Genomic DNA, 20467 nt, shown 5'->3' with positions numbered 1-20467 from the left:
AAAAAAAAAAAGAATCCTCACAAAATCAGCAGGTGGCCTGCAGGCTACAATTTGGACACCCCTGATTTAAACAGAATTTAAGAAGGGAGCTAACAGAGAAAGATTCCCTAACTCCATCAAACCAGTACAGACGCACACGGCATGTATGACTTTGTGGATTCACATCTAACACACTGAGCTTCTTGAACATTCATGTATAACAAGTCAGGACGAGAAACACCAGTGTACCCATGATGTCTGGGAACTGTTTTCCCCAAAACATGTTTCCTAATATACAAATGAAAGAACGACAGGGACATACACGGAGGCTTGGTCACTGTATGTGGTCAGCCATATAATGAGTTTGGCCACTTAGGGAACAAACCAAAATGTACCTTTTCTAGACATTTCCTCCTGGAAAATAATACCAAACTATGACAGGGGTTCAGTTTCTCTCAAAGCCACACCTTCATCAAAACGAAGGAAGCATATTAAAATTTTAGTGTTAACCGAGGTCAAAAATTTGAATACTCATTAACAAGAGAGAAACCTGGGAAGGACAGAAAACCAGACACAAGCATAGGCCACAACTTGAAAGCAAACGGGAGGAGGCAACAAATGTGTGTCACAAAAACAATGCAACAGCAGCAAAAAACAAAATTGAACGGCAACAAAGAGTTAAAAGTTATGCCTGAAACAAGGGGATGACTGAGGACAGCTACCAATCTGCTACTTGGGAAAGCGGGAGGAAGTTTTAGATGAAGAATAAATGGGGAACTAGTCAACTCTGGCCCCCTTGTTCTCTGTGTAGGGAACTCAAATTTGAAGTGAAAAAAAAAAAAAATTAAACCAATGTGAGTTTCAGTGCTCTCCTACCTAAGATGAGTTAAGAGAAAATACTTTAGATCCTAAATACTCCAAATGAAGACTTATCAAACTTATCATTTAGTAAGTTCTCTCGCCGAAGAGGACACACAAATGAGGTTTCTAAAAAGTCACTGACGGGTTCAGGAACTGAGGAAGGTGTGGAAAATGCCAGAAGGATGAAAACAGTCAAATGCACTTTAATCTTTAACGTAAGTTAGAAAGGGGACTGTGCAAACCGCACACTGAAGGAAATCACGTAGATGCCCAGAAAAACATTAGAAATGATCCTTATGGTGGGCTGGTTAAGGACCTGAAATTCAGAATGTTTGTAGAAAACAAACCATTCAGGAGAATAACAAAGTGAAAGCCTTTTTGTAATTTCTGCCATGGACCAACTACTACTCTGCTACAGACAGAAAATTGAAGACAGCATTTTTAAGCCCGGAAGCTCAGAAAAACATCCCTGCAGCCCATCAGCTGATAAAATGAGAAGTGGTCAGCTCTCTATGGGTACAGAGAACCCCAGAACACAGACAGGGAAGCAGCTCACTCTGCCTGGAAGGTTAGGAGCCTCTGGGCAACATCCCAAGTGATGCCCCAGCACTGGGCTCTCAAGAGAAGCAGGTGTGTCCCAGACAGACTGCAGAGGGGGTGGGGCTCAGCAGGCAGAATGAGGAAGTACAAGCCACAGGGAGGGAATGCGTGGTGTTCAGGACTCCTGAACCTGGTATGGCTGGAGTGCAGGACAGGTGGAAGAGAGGATATTCTTGGAATGCTGGGTTAGTCAAATTACACTGACCTTGTTTCCCTCTTTGGAAATGAGGATCAGGAAAATTTAGGTAATAAACATAGTGTAACTGCACTTAAAAGGCATCTGATAAATTTCTCATCTGCTTATGGATAAGGTAGAGAATTGTGGGCTACATGTGTAAGTGGATGTTTGTTTCTATGGATAGATGAAAGAACTCACTGAACCTCTGCACCAAGAGGTATTTGCTAAGCAACTGACTAACCTCAGCTCAGAGCTGGGAGCTGACCTCCATCCTCAACCTGGAGGAAGGATGTCAAGAGTGTAATGCATTTGTTGGGCCAGGTCCTAGCGTCGACTTGAAGGAAACCACAGAGGCCACATTATCAGCCTTTTGGAGGCATAAATAATCACCTGGATAACAGCATTAGGATTCAGAAAGGAGTCAATTATTATGAGGTGTTTATCCCACGTGAATCTCGGTTCCACTGGTGAGGTGCTAAGGAAGGAGAGAGGGAGAGCCCAGCACTAGCACAGGTGAGTATGATTTGCAGTTTCGGATGACAATAAGATCGCTGCACCTGTGGTGTGAGTCCACTGCTTTCCTCCCACCTCTCAAAAAAGAAAAAAAATCAACTCAAAATAAAAACATTATGAGAGTCTATAGCACTCTTTTTGAGAATAAGAATATATTAAGATTACTGCATTTAGCTTTGGACCTTACACTATGGGAAAAATATAGGGAAATTAGAGCAATCAGATGATTGACTAAAACTAAATTCTAAATTCTAAGAATTTAGTTAAAGGAGTTGGTCAGGTTTACCTTGCTGAGAAGACTTGGTATTAAATACAACTGTTTTTAAATACCTGGAGAATCTCTACTCAGTAGAGGATTTAGTCTTGATAGATAGATCTTCAAGGGGTATACCTAGCACCAGGCGTTGGACACGGGGAGAGAGGTTTGGCTCAGTGGAAGGAAGAACTGGCAGACACAGAGAGCTGACTGCAGATAAGTGGATTCTTATCACCTAGAGAACTGAACAAAAGCTGAGCGATTCCTTTGTTTCAACTTCTGTAAAGGGGCAGTTCCCAACCTTACCCCAGCCCAACGTCTCATCCATCTATCTATCTATCTAATGTCCTTTAGAATAAAATTCACAGATAATGTAACTTACTTACATAGTTAATTTTATAAAATCAATGGAATGCCCAAAAGGAAAGAAATTTATCATAGGTATTTCAACGTGTAAATTCTCAGGCACAAGTTCATCAGAAGACACAAAATAGATTCACAAAGATCCTATAGAAGATCTGAAATCCCCGAGTATAAGGAACAAGTCTTCATTTTCTTGGACTGTCTCACTTCTTGAAGGACATTTGGGATCTGTGCTTCCTTCTAACTAAATGCCAGTACACACCTCCAAGGCCAAGCCAGCCCAGGGCCCTGGGGCGCCCATGGGCACCACACCCACTGAGAACTACTACTGAGAGGAAAATCAACCCTATGGGCAAGCTGACATTTTAGGTAATTTCTAAATTAAATTTTTTAATCTCAAAATTCCTTTAAAGCTGAGATGTTATGAACCCCACACAAGCTCTGTTTTCAATATGCTCTGTGCTTATTTGTATAACCCTTAAGCATCCAGGTCAGGGAAGAGCTGCAACAGCGAGACAGGCCTCTAGCACCTGCAAGGTATGTAGCCTTGGGCAAGGTATCCCATTTCTCTAACCCTGTCTCCTTATCTGTAAAATAGCTGTTACAGAGATTCAAAGTGTCTAACAGATGTCTTTGGAGTCTAGTCCCCCATGGATCAGAAAATTCTATCCACTCAGATTTGAATGAATTCAAATATTCAAGTGTTCATGAAACACTATTTTCAACAACACCTGGACAGCTAGATTCAAATGTGCCCTGGAAAATCACCAGGTGAACTAACCAGGGAGGTGAACTTCATGAATATAAAGACGACAGAAAGTAGCCAGCAGGTAAACACTTCTTGAACACTAACCCTAGGCACCAAAGTTTTTGTTCAACACTGACACAGTTTATTTATCTTGAGGACTATATGAGGGAGTTAGTATTCTCAATCCTTTTCAGATAAGGAGCCTTTAGTTTAGAAAGATTAAAGAATGTAGCCAAGGTCAAGTAGCTGTAAGAGTTACAGCCAGAATGATCAGTTCTGTCTGACCCCAAAGAACTACTAGTAATGACCTTTAAGGCTACGCTGTCACCACAGAAATTTCATATCAGCTGCTTGGTTCTTTCTAGACTTCACCGCATTTAAAAAGAACAAGAGATTGAACCCTACTTTCTGGCTAATTGTCCTTCAGGATGTAAATACTGATCTTTATCTAGGTTAGTCATTACAATTCAGTTAGGCACTACAGCAAACATGTTAGTATATTCAATAAATACTTATTGCACTGATTAGGTTTTTAAAGAGCTAACTTGAAAGCACAGTCCCTTAATTAATTGAATTAAATGAAACTAAGTTTTAAGGATAGGAGTAATGGCATGTCCTTGAATATGATCTTAACAGGTAGCAACTTTTTTCTGTTTCTACTATTTTTAGTTATAATCTTCCAATCTGATTATTTCCACACAAAAAAACAAAATTGGTAAATACAAAGAATCAGAATTCAGAATTTTGATTTAAAGATAAAATATTTGGGCAGCGCCTGTGGCTCAATGAGTAGGGCGCTGGCCCCATATGCCGGAGGTGGCGGGTTCAAACCAGCCCCAGCCAAAAACTGCAACAAAAACAAGAACAACAACAAAAAAACAGAAAAAAAAAGTACAAGGTAAAAAAATATATATTTATTCCATTACTAATTTTAAATTACAAAAGTTGTTTTTTTTTCTACCCAAGATTTTAAAGGCATTGAATGATTTAATTAATACTTATAAGGCACAAAGTCAGGTTTGAACAGTTTTCTACCTGCACACAAAGGGAGATCAGAAGGGAGAAATCTCCATTAAATCACACAGAAAGTTACTAGAGGTGATGGAAACAGAGAAGGGGACTCTGTTGATCTAATCTCCCAGCCACAGGAGAAAGCTTCCTCTTTCTCACCATCAGTCATGATTTACTGAGTACCTGCTACATCTATAATACATGATTGCTCCTCACGAGAGCTAGAAAATAAAATGATGCCAGCATCACCCACAGTGAGGTTTTAAGGACACCTGCTACTAGTTCTCCAGCATTAGAAGATCGCTTCAGATGATCTCTAAGACTTAGAAATCTAAAGGTGGTAGGCTCTAAATACCAATGAACAGTCAAAATGGGAAGGAAGGTTTGTTCTCAATAACTTCCAAAATTCATTGTTGTAGGGGACTCCAAGAGTCAGACGACCTCTGACCAAGATGATCTGCAGCTGAGCGGTGGACCCTGGGGTAACTTGTCCGCAGGTGCTCCTTGCGGAGAAAGCCGGAGCCCATGGCAATCCTTAGGCACGTAGTCTTTGTTGAATAGTCCCTTCACCTGTATTGTACAGTCTCAATAAAAGGCTAATGAGGAGGTTGCTCGGGGTTACCCAGCAAAGAAGGCCCGTTTCCCTCAAGCATGCACAATCCGCGACAGGCCTGGTTCTTTTTTGCAATGAGACCAGGGCCTTAGGGGCCCAAGGGGTTGCGACACATTGTAACACTATCAAACAGACCCATTCCTAAAATCATAGGGTCTCTATCTGGCCTCTTTGGTTTTTTTGCGGACATCTATCCCTGGCCCAAGAGGAATAAGCTCCATACTTCTCTTCTGGAGTCTCTTTATGGGCACAAAACGCAATCTCTCTCTCCAAGCCTTGCAGAGAACAGATGCCAATGTGAATCACTATACTGGCACCCTACACTCACAGCAAATGGTCCTGGTATTGTACCACACCCCAATTCCTTCAGTTCCAGGAGAGAAAAGTATGAGCAATATTTACTGATATTACTATTACTGCCACAAATAACAATTATTACTTTGTGCTTCACCAGACAGTAAACTGTGAGACAATCTATTTTTGATGGATCTGAATTAAGAGTTAACAGATGAAAACAAAACTAGTAAAATTTGATGAATAAAAGGTGTTAAAAATTGAATGGAATGCCTTTTCAAAAATATATAGTACATGGGTAGCAAACACTAGTTTTCAAGAATTAAATTTGAGTGTCCCCTAAGACCTTATCAATAAGAAACACAAAGTTGACTCTAGCAGGTAAACTGCCACTTAACTAAGGAAAGGGCCATATGCTGCTTTGTTCTCTGCAGATAAGATATGCAATTAAATGCTATACACTGGCATACACTTATACTAGTAAAAATACAAAATGAAAACCTGAGTTATTATTACTCTTTTTAATGTGCTTTCAGCATATTTATTCACATGGAGAGTACAGGTGGCAATAAACACTTTACACTTACTCCTTAGTGCCATGAAACATATTTATGAGTGATTTTCTTTAATTCCATAAGCATTTACTAAGAACTCATTTTATGCCTACCACTTACTACTTATCTAAAACCTATGAATATAAAAGGGACTCAATACACTTTAAAGAAGCTTCCATTTCTGACAAAGGGCACAAGGTTACATAAATAAATCAGAAAAAAGGGGATATGAAATATTTATGCCAAATAAAATGTATGGTACGCAGAGGAAGTGCTAACGGGAAGTGAGAAACAGCCAGTTCACATGCACCAGTGTTGGTGGGGAGGGTGTTAGAAGCGGGACAGCTCCAAAAACCGCCATTCACGGTGATATCTCACTAGTGCTGTGCAATCAACAATCACATCTGTCAACTAGAAACAGCTGTCTCCTTCATGAAAACATTCTCTATCAAAGAACACTCAAGAGGCCAGCAATTCTACCTGATTCTGCCTCAGATGCGTTGAATAAGGACGGAGAGACACATCTACAGCTTTGGTTAGCACTAAAACGTGGTGAATACACAGACATGTGGTAAATACACAGGAACAAAGCCCCAAGAAAGTGTGTAAGGGGCAGGAAATACGCCAGACGTGCAACTGAATCAGTTTTGTGAAGTACTGACTTCTTCTTAAAAAGAATTATGCATATGATATTCATTTATAATTTTCTAGGAAACTGGGTTAAGAAACTAAATCTATGGTTTAAGTACTTTTTTTTTAAAAGTTAATTGAGTTGCTTGTTAGAAGAGTTCTCACAGAGTTCAAAGGAAAAAGGACTCTGGTAAACTGGATTGTTCTTAATTATGCACTCCTTCCCTCCCTGTAAGAGAATTCTACATCCATATCCCATGCCATGCAACTCTGTGGTATTGTGCACTAGACCAGAGTATATGTCTCCACCCAATTTTCCTTCCGACTTGTTTTTGACCAATAGACACCTCTGTTCTCCTCCAAAAGAACATGCTGGCAGCAGCTGCTTTTCCTTCCTCAGCTTGGGTCTCAGGACGAAGATACGGACCAGACCTGAATGCCTCCCTACCTGAATGGGGCTCAGCTCAGCCCTGCCAAATCCAGCCAAAAGCAGCCAAACCGTGGTCAACCTGCAGATCCATGAATGTGAAATAAATATTTATGGATATAAACCACTGAGGTTTGGAGGCTGTTATGCAGAATTATCATACAAAAAGATACACCCTTACACACATCCTGATCCACAAATTACTTCGTGGAGTTTCGCCAGGAAGATCAAAACCACATAGCACATTTTACTGTCTATATAAATAATTCTACCTGCCTGAGATACCAAAACCCAGAGGCAGAAGCAGCCAATTGACAAAAATAGTAGAGGAAAGCTTCCTTTCCTTTCGGTTGTCATTAAAAGTACCATTTGACAAGCCCCTGTGCATTGTCTTGGTATACTGATACTACTTACAGTTATGGATTGAGTTGTGTTACCCCCAAAAGAGCGTAAGAGTTAAAATCATAATCCTAAGTACTCCAGAATGTGACCTTATTTGCAAACAGGGTCAATGCAGACATAATTAGGGAAGGTGAGGTCATACCAGAGTGGTGTGCAGGCCTAATTCAGTATGACTGGAATCCTTATAAGATGATGGTCATGGGGAGAGAGACACACAGAAGGTGAAGGCCATGGGAAGATGCATGTAAAACTCAAGAGTCATGCAGCTACAAGCCAAGGAATGCCAAGGTTTGCCAACAAGCCACCAGAAGCTAGGAAGAGGCAAGGATAGATTACTCTATAGGCTTCAGGGGGAGCATGGCCCTGCTATACCTTAGTTTTGGACATGTAGTCTCCAAACTGTGAGACCTAAAACTTTTCTTATTTTAAGCCACCTAGTTTGTGGTACTTTATCATGGCAGGCCTAGGAAATTAATATGCTGATCTTAAAATCGATCTGTATACCATCACTGCTCCAAAAGGATTCCACTCCAAAAACTTGATTACTTTCCTACCATGACTATTCTGCCACATTCTTGTACAACAAAAAGGAATTGCAGGCATGTCACTGAGAAAAACGGGTAAATATTATTTTGAATATTAGAGCAGAAAGCTCATCCAGTTAACATCTATGCCCAGGAGATAATTCAAGGACAGCTTATTTGAGTAAGTGGACTAAGAACCAATTTGATTATCAAAAAATATTTAGGGGCTTTGAAATATTTAAGGAACACAGCATCACCACATACCATGCCACTCTCATCACACTTTCCTTAGCAATTGTATGTATGTATTTAGAGACAGTCTCACTCTTTTGTCCTGGGTAGAGTGCTGTTTGCTCATAGCAAACTCACACTCATGGGCTTAAGTAATTCTCTTGCCTCAGGCTCCTGAGTAGCTAGAACTACAGGTGTCTGCCATTAGTACTGGTGCCTGCCAATAGTGCCTGGCTATTTTTTAGAGACAGGATCTTGCTATTGCTCAGGCTGGTCTCAAACTCCTGAGTCACCCACCTCAGCCTCCCAGAGTGCTAGGATTATAGGCGTAAGCCACTGCGCTGAGCCCCCAGCAATTTTAGACTAACAAACTCATATTGCCAGGTCATTGCAGCACACATTTCTGCTACCCTGCGACATCTTCTAATTGTTCCTCATGCCCATGTTCTTTCCAATCAGACTACAACCAGCAGGAATGTGTCTCACGTTGTCCATCCATGCCAATGTGCACATAACTAGTTAAAGCCAGATACAGAATTCATATTTAATAAGTTGACTTCTGACTTGTTGTGGCTAAAAAACAGAAACTGCCTTGAGGTTATGAAACAAGGTCTTGCCTTTTATTTAGATTAGTGGTCTTTACTTTTAAAAATCACATTCCATACCAATAAAAGCATCTGAGGATAAAACCCTAATTTCTTCTGCACTTACACATTAACAAAAATAGAAGTCATGAGATGATGATACAGACATTCTAACAATTTCTTTTCATAGCCTCATGGGGTACATGGACCCTACTTTGTAAATCACTGCTCTACACTATGAGAGCGCAGATATAAAAACATTTCCTGGGCCTTGGTCTTTTCTAGGAAATGCAAGATCTATGAACTTCCAACACATTTATGAACTTTACATACAGTCTGACAGATTCGTGAAAATGTCTACAGCAAACAAGCAATATTTTAGAGTTGATAGAGCTGTTCTTGCAACTAGGATAAATCTGTATAAGACCCTATTATAAATGCATTTGCTAACTGGTGTGTTCTCTGCTATTGAACCCTTTTTTAGATTTTAGAAATGAGTATCTGTTATCAGCTCTTCAGGCAAAAATATCTTTCAGGATACCAAATGATGTAACATTCTGATCGTGAAAATAAGGAAAAGAGAAAGATGAACCAAGGGGAATATGAAGCTGAAAACTCAAAAGTCATCTCTAATGTCATCAACACACGAACATCCAATTTTCCTGGGTTCTACGTGAATGTATGTGAATACCTTGTGCTAGAAAACAAAGACATAGAGTAATACAAAACATAAACCCTGTAAGTTTACTGTAAGAACTAAGCAATAAAGTAAGCCAATATTTAGTTCACGTGTGGTACATTTATTTAAAGTGCCAAGAGAACTGAAAGTGGAGTAGAATAGATGGCTTAGAAAGTGTTCATGGAATTATCAAGGTGCAAAAAACCGACTTTAAATGGAGAATTGTGGAAGCTGATTTCAGATCGGGAAGACAGCACAGGGGTTGGAGTCAGGTATTACCCTTTTGTGTGTGGGATTAGTGAGGATTCTAACCCCACTGGAGAGCCAAGTTCATGCAGAGTCAGCGTGAGAGGTAAGGCTGAATGCATGAAATGTGGAGAGGATGCCATGCCCTCATCACCTAAACAGCATTCTCTGGCTTAGCCCCAAGAGAAAAGCACCACCATAAAATCTCATAAATCATTTTACTTGCTCTGCCTATTCTGGAAGAAACAGACGAGAGACTGATCTATACACAAAGCAAGTGAGCTAAATGCAAGAAAATACCAAGCAGATGATATGTGGGTGAAGACTCTGAGGAAGTGAAATAGCAGCTTTAAAAGGAGGAAGAGAATGTAAAATATGTCAAAAAGAGTATGTGTTTGGTAAAATAAAAAAGCAAAATTAAGAATTATACATGTTAACTGTGATCATTTTTAATAATTATTGAAATACATACAAATAAGAATGTGAAAAAAGAAAACATAAATCTCCTATGATCCCATCAGCGGGGGAAGAATGCCATGTTGTCACTTTCCTTTCTTCTATGCAAATGGTTTTAAAAATCAAATTAGGGTCTTTCTGCACATATGGTGTATGTTTAACTCAGTTATTACAAATGTCTTCCCGTGATTAAACACGATACAAAATCATTTTTTAACAGCTATTTTATCATTTATAGATGCTATCACTTAAAAAGTGACTCCATTGTTAGATTTTTCTCAAATTTTCACAATATCACCCTTGATAATAACTAATACTTATATAGTTGCTTACTCTGTGCCAGGCAGGGTTCCAAGTACTTTACATAAATTAACTTACCTAATTCTCTGTACAATGTAGGAGTTAGATACTATTATTATCTTCATTTGACAAATAAGAAAAATCAAAGTGCAGAGAAATTAACTTGCCTAAGATCACATAGGTGGTAACTGGTGGAACAGGATTCTAAGCCATATAACTGGCTCCACCATGCCAGTTGCGTCTTAAACATCATGGACTCATCACCAAACGTCAGCCTCATTGCTGATTATTTCCTTAGGGTATTTTCAGAATAGAATCACTAATGCCAAAGGATTCCATGAGCTAAACTCCCCACCATGTAGTCTATACCAACATACTCTCTCACTGTTACTCGAATATGATACAACCTCACTCTTGCCAGCATCATTACCAAGTTCCAAAATCCGATAATGATCTGTATTTCTTTGATGCAATGAAGTCAATATTTTTTCATGTCTTGGCTATCTTAAGTTTTTGTTTTACAAATTTTCTATTCCATTATCATTATTGCAATGCTTTGTAAAGAGTTAAACTGAAATTGCTAAATTGAAATTATTTTGGAAGGCCCTGTAATTCAAAAATCAAAGAGTTGCTAACTAGTAGTTGTTTCAGTGGGCCCCCAGAGACAGGTAGTAGTACCCTGGGGGACTCAACCAGAAAGGAGGAATAAGGGCTCAGGGGTAAACACCTGAGACCATATGACTACACAGATCCTCCCAACAGATTAATAACCTGAAATTATGATTTTTACCATATAGCAGGTGCTACACTCATCCAAAGGATAAAACATTCATCACTACTATTCAGGGCACTCTCAATTCCTGGTATGAACGTATCTGGGAAAACACATCAGTCAATCTAATGTTTGCATAGTGAACTGAGAATTTCAGAAGGAAAATGAAAGATCTTGTAGGTTCTCACACCGATGAAGCTATCTCATGAGTTATTACTATACTACAAGACATACTTGGTTAGTGATAAGAAAAACCCATAAGTCAGAAATTCCTCATGAATAGTGCTAAACAAATAATTTTTACTCTCTAATCCTGTTAGTCATCAAAAGCAAATGACCTCATGCCAGGCACTCTGACATGCCAGGCACTCTGAGGTAGAGTAACCTCAGACAAATTGGGCTGGAATTTAAAATATCTCATTCACATACTCAGAAGTCACTTTTTAGCATGGGCCACCAGTCACTCTCTTCAGGTGGTTCATGTCATCTAATAATGTTGAACACTTTCAATTTCTTTCTTTTTTTTTTTTTTTTTTTTTTTTAGACAGAGCCTCAAGCTGTCCCCCTGGGCAGAGTGCCGTGGCATTACAGCTCACAGCAACCTCCAGCTCCTGGGCTCAAGCGAGTCTCCTGCCTCCACCTCCCAAGTAGCTGGGACCACAGGCGCCCGCCACAACGCCCGGCTATTTTTTGGTTGCAGCCGTCATTGTTGTTTGGCGGGTCCGGGCTGGGGACTCGAACCCGCCACCTTAGGTGTACGTGGCTGGCGCCTTAGCCGGTTGAGCTATAGGCGTCGAGCCCACTTTCAATTTCTTAAGAGTAACCCTTGTGCCTATTAGATCCCTAAACTTTAGTGACACCATACAAGCCCTCTTTATCCACCAACTACAGAAGAAAATCCAGAGTTGGAGGCATAAACGTGGCACTCTCACACACAAGGGTCATAATAAATATGAAAGCTGTTTTGAATAAGTGTTAACACAATGTTTGAGATAGAATTAATAAAGGCAAGCAAGGACTATTTAAGAAAATGATACGGACATGTGTAATTGACTCTCTATAGCCATGGGTTCCACTTCCACAGATTTAACCAAGGATCAAAAATACTTGGGGAAAAAATGGATAGCTGAGTTTGTACTGAACATGTACAAACTTTCTCTTGTCATTATTCCCTAAACCATACAGTGTAACAACTACTTTAATACCATTTACTGTGTATTATTATAAGTTACCCAGAGATAATTTAAAATACAGAAGAGGATATGGATATATTATATGCAAAAACTATACCATTTAACATCAGGGACTTGAGTATCTGCAGATTTTGGTATCCACACTGGTTGTAGAACCAACTCGCTAAGGATACTAAAAGACAAGAGAATTATACTGAGGTAGGGGTGGGTAGAGGGAGAAGAGGGACAGATAAACAACACCTTCAACCTTGTTTTGTTTTTGAGGTAGAGTCTTGCTATGTGCCCAGGTTGATCTCAAACTCCTGGCCTCAAGCAATCTTTCTGTCTCAGCCTCTGGAGTAACTGGTACTATAGGTACATGATTTTTTTTTTTTTTGATCAATCTTACACACTACCCAAAATCATAGTTAATTTTTACTAAAAAGGCAATTTTGCTACTTATAAGAAATGCCTGTTTCTAGTATAGAAGCCCACTTGGGACTAACAACACAAATTATATGTGGAAGGTCCTAAGAGTTCATAGAATTAGAGATGACACCAGAACTGAGCATGGCTTGCTCATGAAAAGAGGAGGACAGAGTGTTCCAAGTAGAGGGAACAGCATGGAGAATAAAAAAATCGTACTCCATGCATGTGCAGGAAGTAATAGTAAGTTTTATATTACTAAAACAGAGATTCTTAACTTGGGTCCATAAACAAGGACTGCAGGCAAATGGCATGTGTGCTTGTGTCATAAAACCCTGAACTTTTATCAGAGTTGTTTAAAGGGCCCAACCAGTGAGAAAGGGGCTTTGCTAAGAATGACTGTGGGTCAAATGCATAGGGATAGGACAGGGAGTATTGAGGAGTACAGGCACAAAATGTCACTGACAGATGAGGATAAGAGGGAATCCTTGAGCTGTAAATCCACATGCATCTTTTGACCTACATGAACATAGTACTTATTCTAAAAATAAATTTAAAGAAAAATAGATAGAAGTTGTCAGAATGAGATGCTTCTTTACAAAAACCTTCCCATGTTTCTCTCCAAACTGCTTCCCAGCTTTTAAATAGCATCTTTGAATTCAGACGATTTTGATGTCAAGGACTCAACACTGGACCAATGACTGACCCCTTGAGAAGGGTCAATCTCTCTGCTGATATGGATAGGTGATAAACATATCAAACTTTATTTGGCATCCTGTAGATGTAAATAGCTATTTACCTGGCTAACTTCAACCAACTTAACAGTTGGCAAAACATCAGAATGAAGAAAGCCTGGTCAAGTAACTCAGGGAACTCAATCTTTTAAATTTCATAGTAAACAGAAGAGACTCAGAGAAGAACAATCTATACCTGATTTATTAAAACAAGGGTAAATCACTAAATCACTGATGTGGAGATCAGAATGGTGATCCAGTGTAGCATGTTAAGCTAGTTTAGGGTAGACATTTGAATAAAAATGACTTTTTAAATTATATAGAAACTCTTGTTTAATCTAATACAGTATATAAGGGAGGTATTCCAGATATAACTGACAAACTGAATGACTTTACCAAGTCCAAATTAGTGATGAGTGGATATAAATTTAGTAAAGAAAATAAGAATTTACGTTCATAAAACTATATAACATTGCTTTCCATTTGGAGATATATATATGTATATATATGTACCCTCTCACCGTTAGAGGTGATATATATATCAGCTCAGATATACTTAAACATGCACTATTTGTTCAAAATACAGAGTGTCCATAAAGTTCGTGTGCAATTTAAAATAGCTCACTATGAAGAAAAATAAAAACAAAATAAAATATCCAACTATTTTAAATTTCATACAAACTTTTTGGACATCCTGTATATATATGTAGCCATTTAAATTTGTTCACAAAAACATACTGTGTCCAGAGATCAATTCTGCAATGTTTTGATTTTATTTGGTTTTATTAATATGTTTCATATTTTGCCTTGTTCTATAAAGGATGTGAGTCAGCTTAAAAATATAATTCAATAAAATGGGAAAATGGAATTAACATCAAAATCAAGAAAAACAAGATACAACAGAAATTCTAGACCAGAGGAGAAGTTAAAACAACCTAGGTTGCAATCATCCAATCCCAGGTTTTTATGTATTAAAATCGAGTTGCAGATTTGACTCTTCATTTCCTAGTTGCCAGGTAGAAATATAATCAGTTATCTGATTCTCAGTTTGTATGACGATGCAAAAAAGACACCCACTTTAATTGTCCAGGGGACATAAAGCTTTTCTTTGGCATCTACAATGGAATTTGTTGCATAGGTCTTCAAATAGGAGCTATAAAAGGGACCACGATCTCAGAGGAAAATAACAGGAGGTTTCTTTTGACTATTTTTAATAATAATGTCCCTCAGTATGAGGACAATGGGGGGGAGGAGACAGCACCCCAAAAATGAGTCATCCAATCCCAGAGGCACTATGCATCTGGATGCAGGACACACACAACAGAAAAATACCTCTTCAATTCTAAGATTAGGAAAGAGCTGTTATTTTACTGTGATGCCAAGGCCCAAAGTAACTAGCACATTGTTAAGTGCTCTTTTGTTTGTCAAATAAACAAGTTAAGTGCTTATAAGAAACAAAGTAAAAAGGTTTACAGTAACCACAGGGGAGGGCTCTTTTGTAAAGTGTAAAGTATAAAATGAGCAAAGAAGACAATGGAAACAAACTCTCAGTAGCCTTCATTACACATTTCAGACCTGCAAAATGTAATTATCTTTATTACATGGGGGAATTTTTGCTCTGTTTTAACAAATAATAACGAATTGGATTTGTTTATAAAAATCCTGACCAATCTAGGGTGAACCCACCTAGCTTAAAGAAGTAATAGTAATAAACTATGATTAACCATATTGTGTGAAAATAAGTCTTTTGAATAATATAAAGTGAGGATGAAGATGTATTAAAAGGACAAAAGAAAATCTGAGACGACCCCCCAAGTAATTTTAAGCAGAGATTGAAAATAAATTAACACTGACTCAAAATTTATGTGACAAGGGTGGCGCCTGTGGCTCAAAGGAGTAGGACGCCGGCCCATATGTCAGAGGTGGCAGGTTCAAACCACCCCCAGCCAAAAAAAAATGTATGTGACAAGAGAACAAAATGAAATCAAAACAGGAAATATCATAAAGCAAAAATAAATCAAATAAAATATGATGGAGTGAACTTGTTTTTTTTTTCTTTCAAAATAACATTTTAAAGAAGACAGACACTGTATCTTCCAAACTCCTCATTTCACAACTATCCTGACTGTCAAACACGGAAACTGATGTGTTTACATACTGAAGAAAACAGTTAAAACTGTGTATACTATAGGTTTTAGATCATTTGGGAATCACAGATACTTCTAAATGTGTAATTTTTACCTTTACCTATAATAAAATGCATTCTAATTAGATGGAACCAGAAAAACTCAACTGTAAAACAAGTTAATATGTCACTTATTAACCAGATCACTGGTCCTTCTGAGTAATTTAGAATTTTCATTTTAAAATGAATTGTACTTTTAAAATTGACAGTTTAATTGAAATAGGTTTGATTACCCAAAGAGGCTGGAAAATTTGCAAGCTTAGACAGGACATGAACTTAGTAGCTGGGGAGGATTACCTCATTTAATAACATTACAGGAGAATACCATATGGTCCTAAAAATGTCACAATTTAAATAAGAATTTTTAAATAACTGAGTTTGCCTATTTATACAAAGACATTTTTAAAATCCAGTTAAATTTCACCAGCCACAGAAAAAACACATTGTGATTCTAAATTGTCCTTTTTATATGAAGCTTGAAACACTTGTTTATTCAGCGGACAAATAACTAATGAGCACCTATGATGCATCAGACGCAGGGATCTCAATGAAAAAAAAAAAAAAAAGATTCTGCCAGGCGCGGTGGCTCACGCCTGCAATCCCAGCACTTGGGAGGCCAAGGTGAGTGGATTGCCTGAGCTCCTGGGTTCGAGACTATCCTGAGCAAGAGCGAGGAGACCTCAGCTCTAAAATAGCTGGGCGTTGTGGCGAGCACCTGTAGTCCGAGCTACTTCGGAGGCTAAGGCAAGAGAATCCTTTGAGCCCAAGAGTTTAAGGTTGCTGTGAGCTACGACGTAACGGCAATCGACCCAGGGCGACAAAGTGAGACTCTGTCTTAAAAAAAAAAAAAAAAAAAGATTTCGTCTTCTTGGAGCTTATATTGATTCATTTCTCCCAATCTCTGAACCCAAATGCGTTAACATAAAATTGGAGTTTACAATAATCCACCCTGCAGAACTCTAAACCTTACTGTTTAAAATAAGAAAGGACAGTTTGGGAAGAGATAATCTTGCCAAAAGCCCTGATGTAGGAATTTTACGCCTGGAGAGAGAAGAAATAATTCATAACCAGTTTCTCAGAAATACACACCAGAGCACTGAGTTGGACGTCAGGCTGAGCCGGAGTCTGCCTCCGCTGGCTGACAAGGGTGCATCCTCGAACTAGAATCTCAACTCCCGGCACCTGTATCAAACTTGCCACACATCCCTTCACATAAACAGGAGCCTCCTAAGGAGGCAGCACAAAAATACTCCAGCCTCATCGATCTCCTGGATAATTTGGCTCCTATTAGAACCTTCTCTCAACAGACCTTAAAATGTGGATGGTAACACTGTCAATTGTATATACCGCGTGGACAGCTCTGAAATATACAAGAATTCACAGCCAACTACTATATGTCGCTAAAAGAAGCTTTCGCCGGTCTATACGTTCTGGCTAGAAGACAGGAAGAACGCACCTGCTAATCCTATCCAAAAACAGCTGTGATAAATTTCCACCTGAGAGCTGCTGGAAAACAAACGGTCTTCTCCCCAAATAAGCCACAGGCTCCCCCACCCTCGCGCCAGCCCGCTCCCCACCGGCCCCCAGGGGGTGGGCGGGGAAAGGTCAAATACCTCCCCCCGCCCGTCCCCGACCCCACAGCTCAAGCGGAGGTTTACAGGTTAACAAGGGGCCGGGTCGAGCGCCATTAGCACACCTCGGAGCGCACCGCCGAACACCGGCGGGAGGCAAGTTTGGCGGGTCCTGGCCCCTGCCCGCGGCCTCTCCCCAGCGACAGCATCAGCTGCCGGCGGCCGCGAGGGCCCGGCCCCGCCTCACCCACCTACCTACAGGGCGGGGACGCCGGCTCCTGGGGTCCGGAAGAAGGAGGTCGGACTCGCGCATTTCTGGGAGCGGTGGCCTCTGCCGCCGGGCGCAGGGGAGCGCATCCTCTCCAGTGGGAGGAAGGAGGGGTCGGGGGAGGACCGCGCGCCGAGGAGGAGCCAGGGGAGGAGGCGGGAGAGCGGGGCGCGCTCCCGCCGACCCCGCGTCCCGAGCCGGGGGGCGCAGTCCCCGCCGGGATCTCTCAGGCCGCTCCCCACCCGCGGTGCCTCGCCGCCCCTGCAGCCCCTCACAGGGTCAGGGCATCGGCCGCGACAGGCACCCGGGCCCGGCCGGAGGCGGGGAACTGAAGGTGGCGCGACACGGTTCGGGCGCCCGCCTCTAGCTCCGCCCGGCCCGCGGCGCGCTGTGCGCCCCTCCGCCGCGGCGGGGGCCGGGGTGCTCGGCGGCGGGGCTCGGCGGCTCCAGCTGCAGCCGCGGCATCCTCCCTGCCCCCGCAACCTCCGAGCAGAGCGGGACCGCCGGGCACCGGAGCCGCCGTCGGCTGCCGCAGCCTCCGCCCTCCGGCCCTGCCCGGGCCCGGCGGCCCCGCCCCGCAGAGCTGCGCGCGCGGCCTCCGCAGGCCTCGGCCCTTTGTGACGCCTCCCGAGCGCGGGCGCGCGGCCGCCCCGCCGCCGGCCTCCCGGACGCGGCACCTGGGAGGGTCGGCTTACCTCGCCCCCCGCCGCATCCCTGGCGCGTGGCCCGCCTCGGCCCCGGCTCTCCGTGAGAAGCAAGGCTTTGCGAGCACAGCTGGAGTGACAGCGCCTCCCCGAGCTTTAATGCCCCTTGACTTTCCTTCCAGCTGGGGACCGCTGGCTACAATAAATTCATCCTTCTGTCCTTTCCGGCGTTGCATTTAGCAAAGAGGCGCCCCATCGCCTCCCCCTCCCGTTCCCGGTACAACACCCTGGGTGCTGCCAAATTGCAATCATTACAGCAATAGGAATGTAGCAATTGGGCCCTCCAGCCAACTCTTGGCAGAGACCCGACAGAACTTTGGCTGGGAAGATCTGCATCAGCAGTGGGGCCTGTGCCTGGAGCTTCCCGTCCCCAGTTGGGTGCTGCTTTTCCCTCTGCGGTCCCATGACCAGCCCTGCAAGATGACTAGGAGGTTCGCGCTCTGGGGTTTACCCTTACATGCGCAAACTAATCTCAAGACCCTGCAGCTGGTTTGGAAACGGTGTGTCACAGGAATCTACGCAGACACGATAGCTAGCAGCCTCCTTCCTTGGGGTTGCTGATGCTGCTTAAGCTAACAGCTTTTCTGGAAGGTGGAGCAAAACCTTCCACATTTCAGTTGCAGGTGGTCACGTTAGGCTATTAATATATTGCAAATATGGAATAATTGTCCAGTTCTGTATGGAGCATGTATACATTTTGACCCCAGATTTACATCTTTCTGGTTTGAATGTGAAGAATCAGGCTTTTTCTTTTTTCTTCAAGCATTGTGTTATTTTATAATTAGCCTACAACAGGGGAAAATTAGATTACTAAAATATAAAGAGCTGCTCTGACTGTGTCATAAAAACGTAAGATCTAGATCTCCAGAGAAACTCAGCTCGTCTCACATTTCTTTGATGAGCACTTTTAGGATTATGAAATCAAAGGTTATTAAAAATTAGGCAAAAGGAAAATGCGTTCCCTGGCAAGTACAAATTGTGATTAAATAAGATTTTTTTGAGGTAGTTTTTAAAAGCAAAGTGGAGGTTGGGTGTGGGGCAGTATAGGAGTCACGCTGCACTGGGCTGGGAAACATCCAGGGACACATGACTTGGCTGCTTCCTGAGACTCTGGGTGATCTAGGGCCCCACTTTTTTTTTTTAATCAAAAGATAACTATTATTATTCATTGTGTTTTGTCCCAAATTTAGAAGGTCTTAATTATAGAAACGTATATGTCCACTAGTGATGTAACAGTGGATGAAGTTGGGAGAATTTGGCAGTTGCTTACTCTAACGGTTTTTAAGTTTTGAATGCACTTTTTGCAGGAAATGTCCGTTGAGTTGCAAATCTTCAGTTTCCCAGTTTTTAACCACCAGCTCCCTTTTGTTTTTCTCTGGATCCTCTGTCTTGTCAACAAATAAATTAAACAGTAATTTTTTTTATTAGACAAAGAGATGAATTGAGTATTTTAGAAGTAGTAAACATCAATTATAAAATGTTAGCCTTTCAAAAACAGTGCAAGTAATTTAAGAATCCCCTTCACTGCATTCATGATCTCCTCTAAGGCTGCATGCTGTATCAAATACTTATTATAGCATTTTATTAACAGTGAAAGTCCTGATATATCAACAGTGAAAGTTCTTCTCCTCACTTTGGGGCAGGGTAAGGGTGAGGTAGGGAAAAAATTTACTCTGTAAAGATTCTTCACTCATTTTATTTCATTAACTGAGCATTTGGTAATTTACATAAGCCTAGAAATTATAAAGAAATCAGAATAAATAAAACCACCTCCTTCTCCCTTAGATCTGTGCTGTCCAATACTGTATACATTACCTACATGTGGTCATTTACATTTAAATTATGGCTAGATGACCTTTTGGGATAGCACAGAGTGTAACATTTTCATTACTGCAGAACATTCTTTTTCACATCACTATCCTAAATTGAGACTCACATTAATTGGAAGGTAAGCTGTAATACTTAAAATAATTTAGTATATCTTAGTACCTTATAAATCAAAACTCAGTAGAAATTGTATTTCTTAAGAACATGGTAATTTTTAAGAATTCAGGCTCTGGGCTCAGCACCTGTGGCTCAAGGGGCTAAGGTGCCAGCAACATACACCTGAGCTGGCTGGTTCGAATCCAGCCTGGCCTGCCAAACAACAATGATGGCTGCAACCAAAAAATAGCTGTGCATTGTGG

General features: G+C 41.1%; 1 protein-coding gene across 2 annotated transcripts in view; it reads right to left on the bottom strand.

Moving 5' to 3' along the window:
- The window catches only part of NCOA7 (nuclear receptor coactivator 7), a 144647-nt gene extending 126942 nt beyond the window's left edge, over nucleotides 1-17705 (bottom strand). For both annotated transcript variants that reach the window (XM_012805022.2, XM_003781645.3), the window contains exon 1: nucleotides 17565-17705. The gene's annotated coding sequence lies outside the window, so the exon portion shown is untranslated. The remainder of the gene's footprint in view (nucleotides 1-17564) is intronic.
- Between the last annotated feature and the right edge of the window lie 2762 nt (nucleotides 17706-20467).

Source organism: Otolemur garnettii, unplaced genomic scaffold (genome assembly GCF_000181295.1).
Source record: "Otolemur garnettii isolate 467f Iridium unplaced genomic scaffold, OtoGar3 scaffold00002, whole genome shotgun sequence".
Taxonomy (NCBI): domain Eukaryota; kingdom Metazoa; phylum Chordata; class Mammalia; order Primates; family Galagidae; genus Otolemur; species Otolemur garnettii.
This window is presented reverse-complemented; position numbering and strand designations above follow the sequence as displayed.